Source organism: Dipteris shenzhenensis, chromosome 16 (genome assembly GCF_047967505.1).
Source record: "Dipteris shenzhenensis isolate YYH24624 ecotype China chromosome 16, Dip_SZ_1.0, whole genome shotgun sequence".
NCBI lineage: Eukaryota > Viridiplantae > Streptophyta > Polypodiopsida > Gleicheniales > Dipteridaceae > Dipteris > Dipteris shenzhenensis.
Genome location: NC_141611.1, coordinates 35,185,248 through 35,196,536, shown reverse-complemented (window position 1 = coordinate 35,196,536; position 11,289 = coordinate 35,185,248).

Sequence of the window (11,289 nt, the reverse complement as noted above, 5' to 3'; positions counted from 1 at the left end):
CTTAAAGCCTTCAAAGACAGAGCTAGGGTAGAAGCTATCATTGAGCCAGTGCAATCCAAAGTCTACACAAGAGAATGGTGCGCAAGGAAAGGAGACAGGCCAAATGAAGACATGTTTAGATGTATCTTAGAAAAAAACAAGCTCTAGAATCGATAGAAACTCTAGTACATGAGGGCCGCCTAATCCACGAGCTAAAAGAGATTGGCCAGATTGTTGTGGAGCACTTCCAAAGAATTCTTGGGGAACCTGACATCCTAACCACTGATAAACTCAGAGCAAGGGGAAAATGTCAGCTGGTCAGAAGGAGTACAATCCAACAACTCGACTCCATCTTTTTAGACAAGGAACTCTCCCTTGAAGAGTTAAAAGGTGTAGTCATAGCCATGGCAAAAGGAAAAAATTCTGGTGAAGATGGACTACCAATCGAATTCTACCAAGTTTTTTGGAACCCAATAGGCCCATGCCTTCTCTCCTCTAGCAAGAGTCCAAAGCAAAGGGGTTTCTTGATTCACGGATAAACATAGGCATGATTAAACTAATCCCCAAAGGTGGACCCAAGGAGGCTATAAAGAATTGGAGACCTCTTACCATGCTCAATACTAGCTATAAAATCTTTGCTAAATCCCTAGCTATTAGGCTAAAATTCAAAATGAAAGAGTGGATAAGGGAAGAGCAAAAAGGTTTCATTCAAGGCAGGTACATCCTAGAGGCCATCCTAACCCTCTGGGAAGGTCTAGAGCATGCAGAAGAGACAAACTAAGACATTTGCTTTCTAAAAATAGATTTTCACAAAGCCTACGACAGAATGGAGTGGGGATTTGTTTTGTTCACTCTTCAAGACATGGGAGCAGGTCTAGGTTTTACCTCATCCGTAGATACTCTCCTGAACCATGCCAAAGCCAAGGTGGAAGTGAACGGATCAATCTTCCCTTTGTTTTCTCTTAAAATATCTATTAGACAGGGTTGCCCTTTAGCTCCACTCCTCTTAGCCACTGCGGTGGATGCCCTTGGTTGCCTCATAAAGGATGAGGAAGACATTGGGAATATCAAAGCAATCCAGGTTGGAAACGGGGTACATATAGTCTGTCAATAATTTGCAGACAACACAAACCTCACACTAAGCAAGTGTTGACTTTTTTTTTTTAACCTTTTTTTCCCAAATTACAAATTTTTTTTTCCACTTTGTCTCATTGTCAGAAATTTTCCATCTAGTGTTGAGAGTCAAAACTACCTCTTCTATACTTTCTTCTAGGGTGGGTATGGGTAAGAGAGTGGGGCTTCTAACCCAAGTAAATTCTCTGGAGTAATTTAAAACTCTACCCCCTTTCCAAGATAGCTCATTATTCTAGAGTTGTAGCTTGCTCATGACAAGATCTTGGTTAGTATTGGCCAGTCTAAACTCTCTTCTAATTGACTCCATCTAAGGTTTCTTTTATCCCACATGTTTTCCAAGTTTGTAAACCTTTTTTAAAGAGTTGTAGGCTTTGAAAAGGTCTTGATCATTTAACTGCTTGTTTTTTACTGAAATTGGAACCCAAATTGAGTCTAATGCCATGAAATATCCTTTACCAGAGAATACTATTTGACTCTTGATCTGTTCAAAAGCATTCCATATTGTTTTCTATAACTTGTCTACCCTTAGTCATACATAGCTTAGGGTTACAAATAGTAGAGAATAGAGGGTAGTTTTTCCATTTGGGAACTCTGTAAGGTATGAAAATTTTGAAGTTTCTCAGTAGTTAGTTAGCCCAATCACTATCAGGAGAGGGAATGTCTTTTAATATCCAAGTAGCAGCAAGCTTGAAAGCAGCCTATTGAATATTGACTACTCCTAGTCCCCCTTCACTTTTGGGTCTAGTACAATAGGACCATTTGACCTTTGATATCCTCCTTCTAGTGTCACTTCCACCCAAAGGAAAGATCCATAGATTCTAATAATTTTTTCTAACCCTGATTTAGAGGGGCACAAACAAGAGAGGTAGAAGAGGGGTAGAAGATAGAAATTGGGTAGATATAATGATTAAGGACAACCCTTCTGCTTGCCAAATTTGTTTGGAAACCTTTGAATCTATCCAACTTGTTTTTAAGTCTGTTTAGAAACCATTCCCATTTGTTCTTCATACTTATGTTAAAGCCCATAGGAATGCCCAGCAATCTGAAAATTTGCCCATGTTGAATTTGTTTATAGCCCACCTAGTCTAAGTGCCCCTGCTTTCTTCTTAAGAGTAAGGCATACCATGTTTTGGCATGATTTATCTTGGACCCTGAAGCGAGGAAGAACTGATCCAGACATTCCATGGCAACCTGGAATGTACTGATCATAGTTCCTGATAGTTAAGTTGGTATCATCTGCAAACTATTGGTTGACCAGATGTTTACCTAAAGGGAGCTCAAGTCCCTTGATTGAATTCTTATAGACCTAATCCTTTATCAACCATCCTAGAGCATCTATTGCAATGGCAAAGAGAAAGGGGCCAAAGGACATCCTTGCCTTATAGATCTCTTTAGTGAAAAAGCTTGACTCATTTCCCCATTCACACAAACTCTAGCTAAGGCGTTACAGAGAAGCAAGGCTATAAAATATTTGAATTTCTCACCTAATCCTAGGTCAAATCCAGTTTAGCCTGTCATATGCCTTGTCAAAGTCAATTTTAATGAAGCAAACATTTTGATAAGTTTCCTCAGCATGAGTACATCCCTCCCAGAGGTTTATTATTGCTTCCAAAGATGCCTACCCTTAACGAAACCTTTTGCTCCTAGAGAATCCATTTGTCCATCTTGTTCCTCATTCTAAGAGCAAGGGCTTTAGCAAAAATCTTATAGGAATAGTTGAGCATACTCAAAGGTCTCCAATTTTTTAACACAAATCTATCACCTTCCTTAGGGATAAGCTTGATGACACCTCCATTCAGGTGGAAGGGAAGATAACCCAAGTCAGAGCTTTCTTGCCAAACTTTCAACAAGGAAGAGCTGCAGTGTCCCAAAAGGTTTTATAGAATTCAATAGGATGTCCATCCTCTTCTAGGGTCTTGTCATCTGCCATGGAGAAAACTACCTCCTTGAGTTCTTGAAGGGAAAAGTCAATTTCAGCTGCAATTTGTCCAAATTTGACACCATTGTATGCCTAACTTGCTAACATCAGATCCATCCTCCTTTTGAAGGTAGGGATTTCTTCCTAAGACCTCTTTTTTCTAATAAGTTTAAAATTATCTTTAGTTGGTCTATCTATTTTACCTACCCACCATTCCCTAAAATACACCTTGGCATTCTGAATGCTGATCTATTCCTGCAATCTAGTCTCCTTTTTTTAAATTAGCAGCAGCTGCTATTGGGCATAACTACCCTGCAACCTTGCTTTTAGTTCAAGCTCTTCCAACTCCTCTTTCAACCTGTCCATTCTCCTGGCTCTAATTGCAGCTCTATCTTTTCTGGCTTCTTTTAGGATTTTTTGAGCACTTGAAAAAACATTTTGCCACCCTTGAAAGCATGAATCTACAAAGAAGAAAGTTGCCTTCCAGCTCATAGAGATTTGTTCTTGAATAGCCTAAAGTCTAAAATAAGAAGTATTAGCTTTAAACCAAGAGCTACCCTTCTTTCGAGATCCCAGATCTAACCAAGCATGGACAGGCTTGTGATCCGATAAGGTAAGAAAAGATAGAACCCTATGTTTGACTTCAAAAGCCTGATCTAGGAGAGATTGAGAAACATACTGCCTGTCAAGTCCCGCCTCTCTTCTTAGCTCACCAATCTATTTGTTACACCAAGGAAAAATGTCAGTTGTTCCTATGTTAACAAGTTGCAAGTTCTCCTTGAGGTCTTCCCAAATATGAAGTTCTGAGCCTCTTAGGACAGAGCCTTTTTGCAACCATTTATCCTAAGAACCCTCAATCATATTGAAGTCCCCTAGAACAACACAATCATAATGGCCAATATCATTCAAGGATTCCCAAGTGGTTCTTTAGGCCATAGCTCTAGTACGGGCATAAACTGAAGCAATAGCGAGAGTCACCCTCCTCAGTTTGCATTTAATAGAGATCCATCTATGACTAATGTCTTGTTGGAAATTGGACACAGAGTTTTTATAATAAGAAAGAACACTTATTGCAGTCCCTCCCCTACCCTCTTCATGGAAGGAGTAAAACCATACTCTTCTCTTATAAATAGTCTAAGTCTATTCTCTAGGACCTCATTTGTAACTTTAGCTTCTTGTAGGGCAAGAAAAGTGGGGGAAAGAGAGTTTCCCTTCAACCATTTAGTCAATTCCTGACTTCTCAAGGGGTCAGTAAGTCCACACATATTCAATGTGAGGAAAGAGAAAGGACTACTTACCATCCTTACTTTTCCCCTTTTTAGCCTTGGGGGTAGGTCTTTTAGGAGGGGATCCCTGGCCTTTAACCTTGGAAATTCCTCTTTTATTTTGAACCATATCTTAAGGCTTTGCTTGCACAAGTGTATCCTTTTCACTCTATTTAGGAAGTGGTAGCTCTTACTCTGAGTCATCCAAACCAGTGTCACTCATGCTTCCATCCTACTGATTCACATCGTTCTTAAACTCCTTAGAACACCTAGGTTTAACCTCATCTTTTTCCATCATAAGCATTGTTTGTCACCAGAGGAAAAGTGACTATTTCTCTCAAAGACTGGGTTTTTAGGTCCTTGACTTTATAGTTTTACTTGGGACATTGCTATCCCTTTTAACCTCAGCCTCCTCTTGTACGTATGGGTTTTGTTTTTCTTTGGCAGACCATTTAGGCTTGGGAGGTTGATGGGGATCCTTTGCTTTACTCCTCTTCAGAGGACAATTTTCTACAACATGAGAGGACAAGCCACAGAGGAAACAAGAATTTGGTAGATTCTTGTACACTAGTGGTTGTTCCCTAAAAATAATACCATTTCTATTAAATATCACTAGAGTGTCTGGGAGCTTTGCAGCCACATCAAGCTTGACACAGACTTGGGGGTGAACTCTAGGATTGATGAATTGTTCTTCAAGCTACATCTCAAGAATGACTACCCCTCCTACACTGATCCATATATCTATCATCACTTCCAAGACTCTTCAAGTTGGATCCAACCTTTATAATCTTCCAAGGCATCTCTTTTTGGTCATGGCGAGAGGTTCCCCAAAGTTTGAGCCATGTATCCAATTAATGTAGGCAAATACAATATGAGGTAACATTGAATTTTTTGACTTGCTTGGGTTCTAGTATACTTTTAACCATTCATCAAGGTATTCAAAGAGAGTTCTATGCATTTCATCTATTATGTCATAAAACTCTTTCAATTCCTGCCAACTCTTACCCACATTGGCCAATGATTTTGATGTAACAAAATTGACGTCGTCTGTTGAACAACTTTTCAATTATAATTCTCTAGCTCTTGTCTTGGTTGTTCTGAACTTGGATGCTTTTGATGCTACCCATAGGGCTTTTCTTTCAAAGATCTCTTGCTGCAAATCAAAGAACATAGAGTCTTCCATACCAATATAAATACATTATTAGCCCTAACCTTTTTTCCTTGAGAAATCTCTCCCACTTTTGCATAGATGGGCATCTCTATTGTTGATGTTTCCTCAAGGAACACTTCTCCCTTTACATTTGGAAAATTACACTCGAAACATCTTTTCACAATATCTAGCCATCATGCAAAGAGGTCATCTAAACTAATGATATGTGAACATCTTTTGGATTATTCTTTGCTCTAAAATAATATACTTGCATTGTGTCAAGGAAGTCTTGCACAAAAACAACATAGTATGACATAATAATGTTCAAGATCATATCAATAATAGAGCTTGTAGCCAACAAGATAATATGATACATTGATGTTCAAGATCAATTTTAAAACCCATCTTCAGTCAACTTAGCCTTACCAATAAATTTGAAAATATAAACAAAGCATAATTGAAAGAGCTAGGATCAAAGAATTACTTACATCCCACTCTTTTTGTGAAGGGTGTCCTTTAGCAACTCTAGTTTTAGGCTTGGTGGGTCGACCACATGCAATCCATTGATATTGTAGCTACTTTATTTGTTGTGCATAAGGATAGACCTATTGTAGTTCTTTGTTTGCCTTGTGTGAAATCAATCGTCATGCATAGGACAATTCACAACAATTCTTATAGTCCTCTTTGTGTAAATTAGTCTGATATGCCCAATCACTTTAATAAGATTCTCTTGCGAAAATCTTGTGAATTTGATTGTGTTGTCCTAAGAGCACCCAATATGAATATGTGTATATATCTCCAATGGGAACATTGGAAAATGGCAAATTTTTGTGTGGGTTGAATGGCATCAAATCTACCTTGGTGGAGCAATTTCTTGGATTCACAGTAAATTATTTGAATAAATACGCACTGATCCACAAGTGGTCTATACACATAATCATGCAGTGCTTGCAAGAAATTCTTTGTAGGGTATCAAGAACCCTTCAATCCCAAAAAGATATTATTTTGATAAAACTTCTTGTGCAATCCTTGCTCCTTTTTCCAACCAAGCATGTCTTCTTCGAATGGAATGGCGGTCAATGACATAACACTTTCATTTGCCCTTACTAAGGTTGTTTCAGTGGTGCATTACCGTCACTTGGTTGAAGTGCTACATTGATGTTGAGTTCCTTGACATCTTGAGCATTTCACCAAAATGCCTCAACAAACATGTCTGGTTATTTTCATCAAACATAATGTGTCACCCCGATTTGTCCATCAAGTCTTTTTAACTCTTTGTATGTCTTGCATCTTCATAGGAAAGGGTGATAGAATATAATCTTTCAAGCCTATTCTAACATGTCACCTTGCATATTAGCTCAATCTTTTTGTCACTCCAGTCACTGTGCCTATGTCTTTGAATGTTAGAGAATTGTTCCATCTCACAAATAGGGGCACTATATGTATCACAGTACCATGCGCATTGCAGGTCTTTGCATCCATTTATCACTTTGTTGGTGGCATGGCTTAAATTTTTTTGCTGGATGTGCTATGATGACAAGTCACTCTCTTGCCTTTGGCAATGCCAGTAGCCTTCTTGCTAGAGATATCAGTACCAATACTTGATAGACAACGTAGGTTTAAAAATGACCTTGTTGGCACCTACAACATAATAACCCTTGGTAGCACCTAGATTTTTTGCAAGTGTGAGCCTTGTTGATGGATGAGGATAGAAAATGTCTATTTCAAAACCCTCCTTAGGTGTCCTCACTCCTTTTAAAGGAGGAGGGCAAGAGGTAAGGTACAAGACTTCCAAGGTTGGTTTAAACTAAACTTGGTGTCACCACTCCATCAAGAAAGGGAGAGCCTTTGTGATGGAGCATGATATCAAAGGTTGGTTTTAAAGCCAACATCAATGGCACCTCTCCTTCTTGACAGAGAGAGACTTGATGAGGAAGGATGATAGTCAAAGTTGGTTTTAAAACTGACCTTGTTGGCAACTCTACTTCTTGCAAGGGTGGGCCTTGTTGATTATCCAACGTCAATTTTAAAATGTCCATGGTCGTGCCATTTCAGGTGGGGGGCCTGGGATGAGTGCAAGATTGCCAAGGGCTTGGTGCCTACCTCTTGTTCTTGTAAGGGACAGGCTTGGTGATGTAGGATGAATACTAAGAAACCAAACTCAATGGCACTTACCATTCTTGCAAGGCAACACCCTAGTATGATAGCCAAATTCGCTTTCAAAACCAACCTTGATGTCGCCTATCCTTCTTGCAAGGGAGAGGCCTAGAGATGATAGCCAAGGTTGGTTTTAAAATCAACATTGGTGGCACCTCTTGTCTTGGAAGAGGAGAGCCTAAGGCAAGGTGTAGGATCCCCGAGGTCATACTCCCTCTCATATCAACCCATCCCTCTTCCATGTTGCTGCAAATACAACTCCATCCTTCATATCCTTCTCCCATATCCCTCTCTCATAGCATTTCTCCATAAAGCTATACTTCCTACCCTTTCATCCTTCATGTACCCTTCTCCTTGAACTTGTTCCTCATACCCCTTCATGCTTTATATCCCAATTTAGCTTTCTCTTTCACGAAGACATATTGAGATTTCAAGAAAATGTCTTGAATTGCATGCACATCCTCAACATTCATTTTGTTTCCAAAATGCCTTTTTTGAATAAATTTAATAAGAAACATGAGGTTCCAAGGTTGGTTTTAAAACCAAGCTTGCTGGCACCTCAAAGTGCTAAATTTATGGAAATTTCTCTACCCACTAGTACCCCTTCATCATACATATTATTCTCCCATAGCCTTTCTCCATAGATGTAACCCTCACACCCTTTCATCCCTAGTATGTATCCTCTCTCTAAACCTCATACCCCTTCATCCTTTGCCTCTTCATCTTTTTCCTTTTAATAGAATATTGTAAGCTTTTAAGAAAATGTCATCAATTGCATGCAAAGCCTTAACACTCTTTTTGTTTCCAAAATGCCGTTTGTGAGTAAATATTATAATAAAACATAGTAAGCTTTCAAGAAAATGTCATTAATTGCATTAACATTTTTTATGTTTTAAAAATCATTTTACAAATAAATGTAGTAAGGAATAACATGCAAGAAGGAGAGGTGCCAAGGTTGGTTTTATAACCAAACTTTGTGACCCCTCTCATTCTTGCAAGGATAAAGTTCTCACCTTTTGGAATTCGTCCTACCCAATATTCTTCAATGAGGCTTCCAAGGATCCCCTCAAAGATCCACTGGGCTTGCTCAAATTTTATGAAAGGAGGAAGAGATTAGTGTTCTTAATTCTTTCTCAAAATTGAAATATCTACAAGTCCTACCATAGATCTTTACTCTGCTCCAATTGTTCCCTTAAAGAACATGACATTGTTCCTTTAGAACACTGTTAGTGATCTTTAGGGTCACTTTTAGCTAGGAGAAAGCTCCAAGAAAGCCCAAACTTGCCATTAACATAGCTCTCCTAAGGGTCCCTTTTAGCTAGGAGGAAGCTCCAAGCAAGTCCAAACTTGTCACTAATGTAGCTCCATTGCTTTTAATGATAATCAACAAAAAGTTCAAATCACTTTTAGTAGGTTGTGACTTTGTTAATTTTTAAATGTGCATTCTAGCTCTCTCTAGCCGCCACCTTGAGTGCTTTACCTCTTAAATTATCATTTGCTAATAGCTTCAGCCCACTCTGCTCAAAGCTAGTCTTTCCCATGTTGGTCCATCTAGCCCAAGGCAATTCATTTGGACTAGTTACATTGGGCTCGACCATGTTGTCTATGTGGTTGCACTCAACCTGTTCACTTGGTGTTCGTATCTTGGAGAGTTTATGGACATGCCATGGTTGCGGAGTAGCATGGCTTGTGGTAGAAGTTGGAAGTATAAGGGGAAGCTACTATTTCTAGATCTGTTTGGGTCCAAAACTGTGGGTCAAGTGATCAGTTAGTTTGTACAATAGTACCATAGTCCAAAAACTATTCAAATTTTTTAGTTAGAGTAGTCTTTAAGGATGGTGTAAATTGCACCATACCTATAGGGCATAGGGGCAAACCCTAACCCTAGCCCTATCCCTAAGGGGTTCACATGTATATATTCATGCTTATGTTCAATACAACATAGTGTATAGGTAGCTATATCGTGTGCACTCCTCCCTCTCCCTCCCTCTCTCTCTCTCTCTCTCTCTCTCTCTCTCTCTCTCTCTCTCTCTCTCTCTCTCTCTCTCCCCCCCCCCCCTCCCCACTTTATCATGGTATCAGAGCACTAGGTGCTCCCAAGCCCTTGCATCTTGTCAAGCCACTAAGCCCTCATTTTGCGAGGCATCCCCCATATCCGAACGAGAGATTCACGAGGTCCATTCTTCATGAGAGAGTGCTTTTTATGAGAGAGTGAAAGCCCTCCTTTTGAGGCATTTTCTTCATCATCTCTAACTATCATTGTACAGCTACTTCTCATCTCCGTTTTGGATTGAAAAGCTCCCAATTATGTCATTTAGAGCTTTCATTATCTCGGTTTGAGTTCTCTTGAGTTCATTCCCTGAGAGGTGTGTTTGAGGGATTTAGTATTTTGAGAGGTGTGAGGGAGAGGTGTAAGGTTCCTCCATTCGGTTTTGGTTCCCCATTTGGTTTTGGTTTTGGTCATAGCTACCTACCTCAAGGCTTTCATTTCTGGGACTGCTTCTACAACAAGCCTTGCACTCTACGACATCAAGCCCTATAGCATTGACTCTAACTCAAGCCACCATCCACGGCCTCCAACAACCATCTCTGAGTGCTTCTTTGCCTCCTGGGGTAGCTCCTAGAGAATGCGCACGAGCTGGGATCCTTCTACAATGCTTAGGCTCAAGCGCCTTGTTTTCAGCCTTCCAAGCATTTCACGGCCTTCATCATAGATGACTACCTCCAGACTCGAAGCTCCACAAGTGAGCTTAAGGCACAATAATGTAAGCTCATGGAATTTGATATTGAAGTCATTAGATACATCTTCAAGATTGCGATATAAAGGGTGTGTATGTGGATGCACAGAGATTGTTTGAGATTTGGGGAATATTCAATGGTATCCTCATGATACGAGTTTGACTTTGGTATTTGATAATTTTTGGATGTATGATTAGGATTCTCTCTTCTTTTCATTCCTTTATGTACAAGAAGAGAGAAACATGTGTCATTTCTAGATGAATTGCAAGCTTTTTTGGAAAACCTAGCATGTACTCCATATGAGAATCACGAAGTAAGGTAGCATGACATAAACTATTCTGATAAGCTAGATGGCTTACTTGAACCTAAACTTGATAATGCATACTTGCTTGCACGTGCTATATGGGATTTATGAGGATTGACCACTCGGACTTTCCTTTGCCTCTCCCTTCATCATCATTGATCATACCACTTGCCTCAGTCTATTCTGCCTCCCCATCTGACCACGGCTGTGATGTCCAACTCAAGGGTGATCCCCAAGCTCAGTGACCCCATCAAGGCATTGCTCAAAAGAAAGGCTCAGCAAGGCCCCATCATCGAGATGTTCACCACCACTGCCAATAAGCGCTCAAGGATGGACATGGATGAGGAGGTGTAGTCAAAGCTCGCCATTGCCATGCCTCCCACTAAGTTGGCCACACTAGTGAGTTCCCCCATCTTCCTCCATCGGAAAGGATTGAGGTGGCCCACCACTATGCCTAGTATCTCATAGAGTACTTGGCTATCGACCAAACATAGAGGCTTCGATGAGAGCTTGTACAAGCCAACACCAAGCAGCTGTGGTAGAAGCAAAAGATGGCACAACTCCGTCAAAAGTTCGGTACTAGGGTCTCCCAATTGTCACAGGAGGTGGGAAGCCTCAAGCACATGTAGCAGTAGGCCAAGGA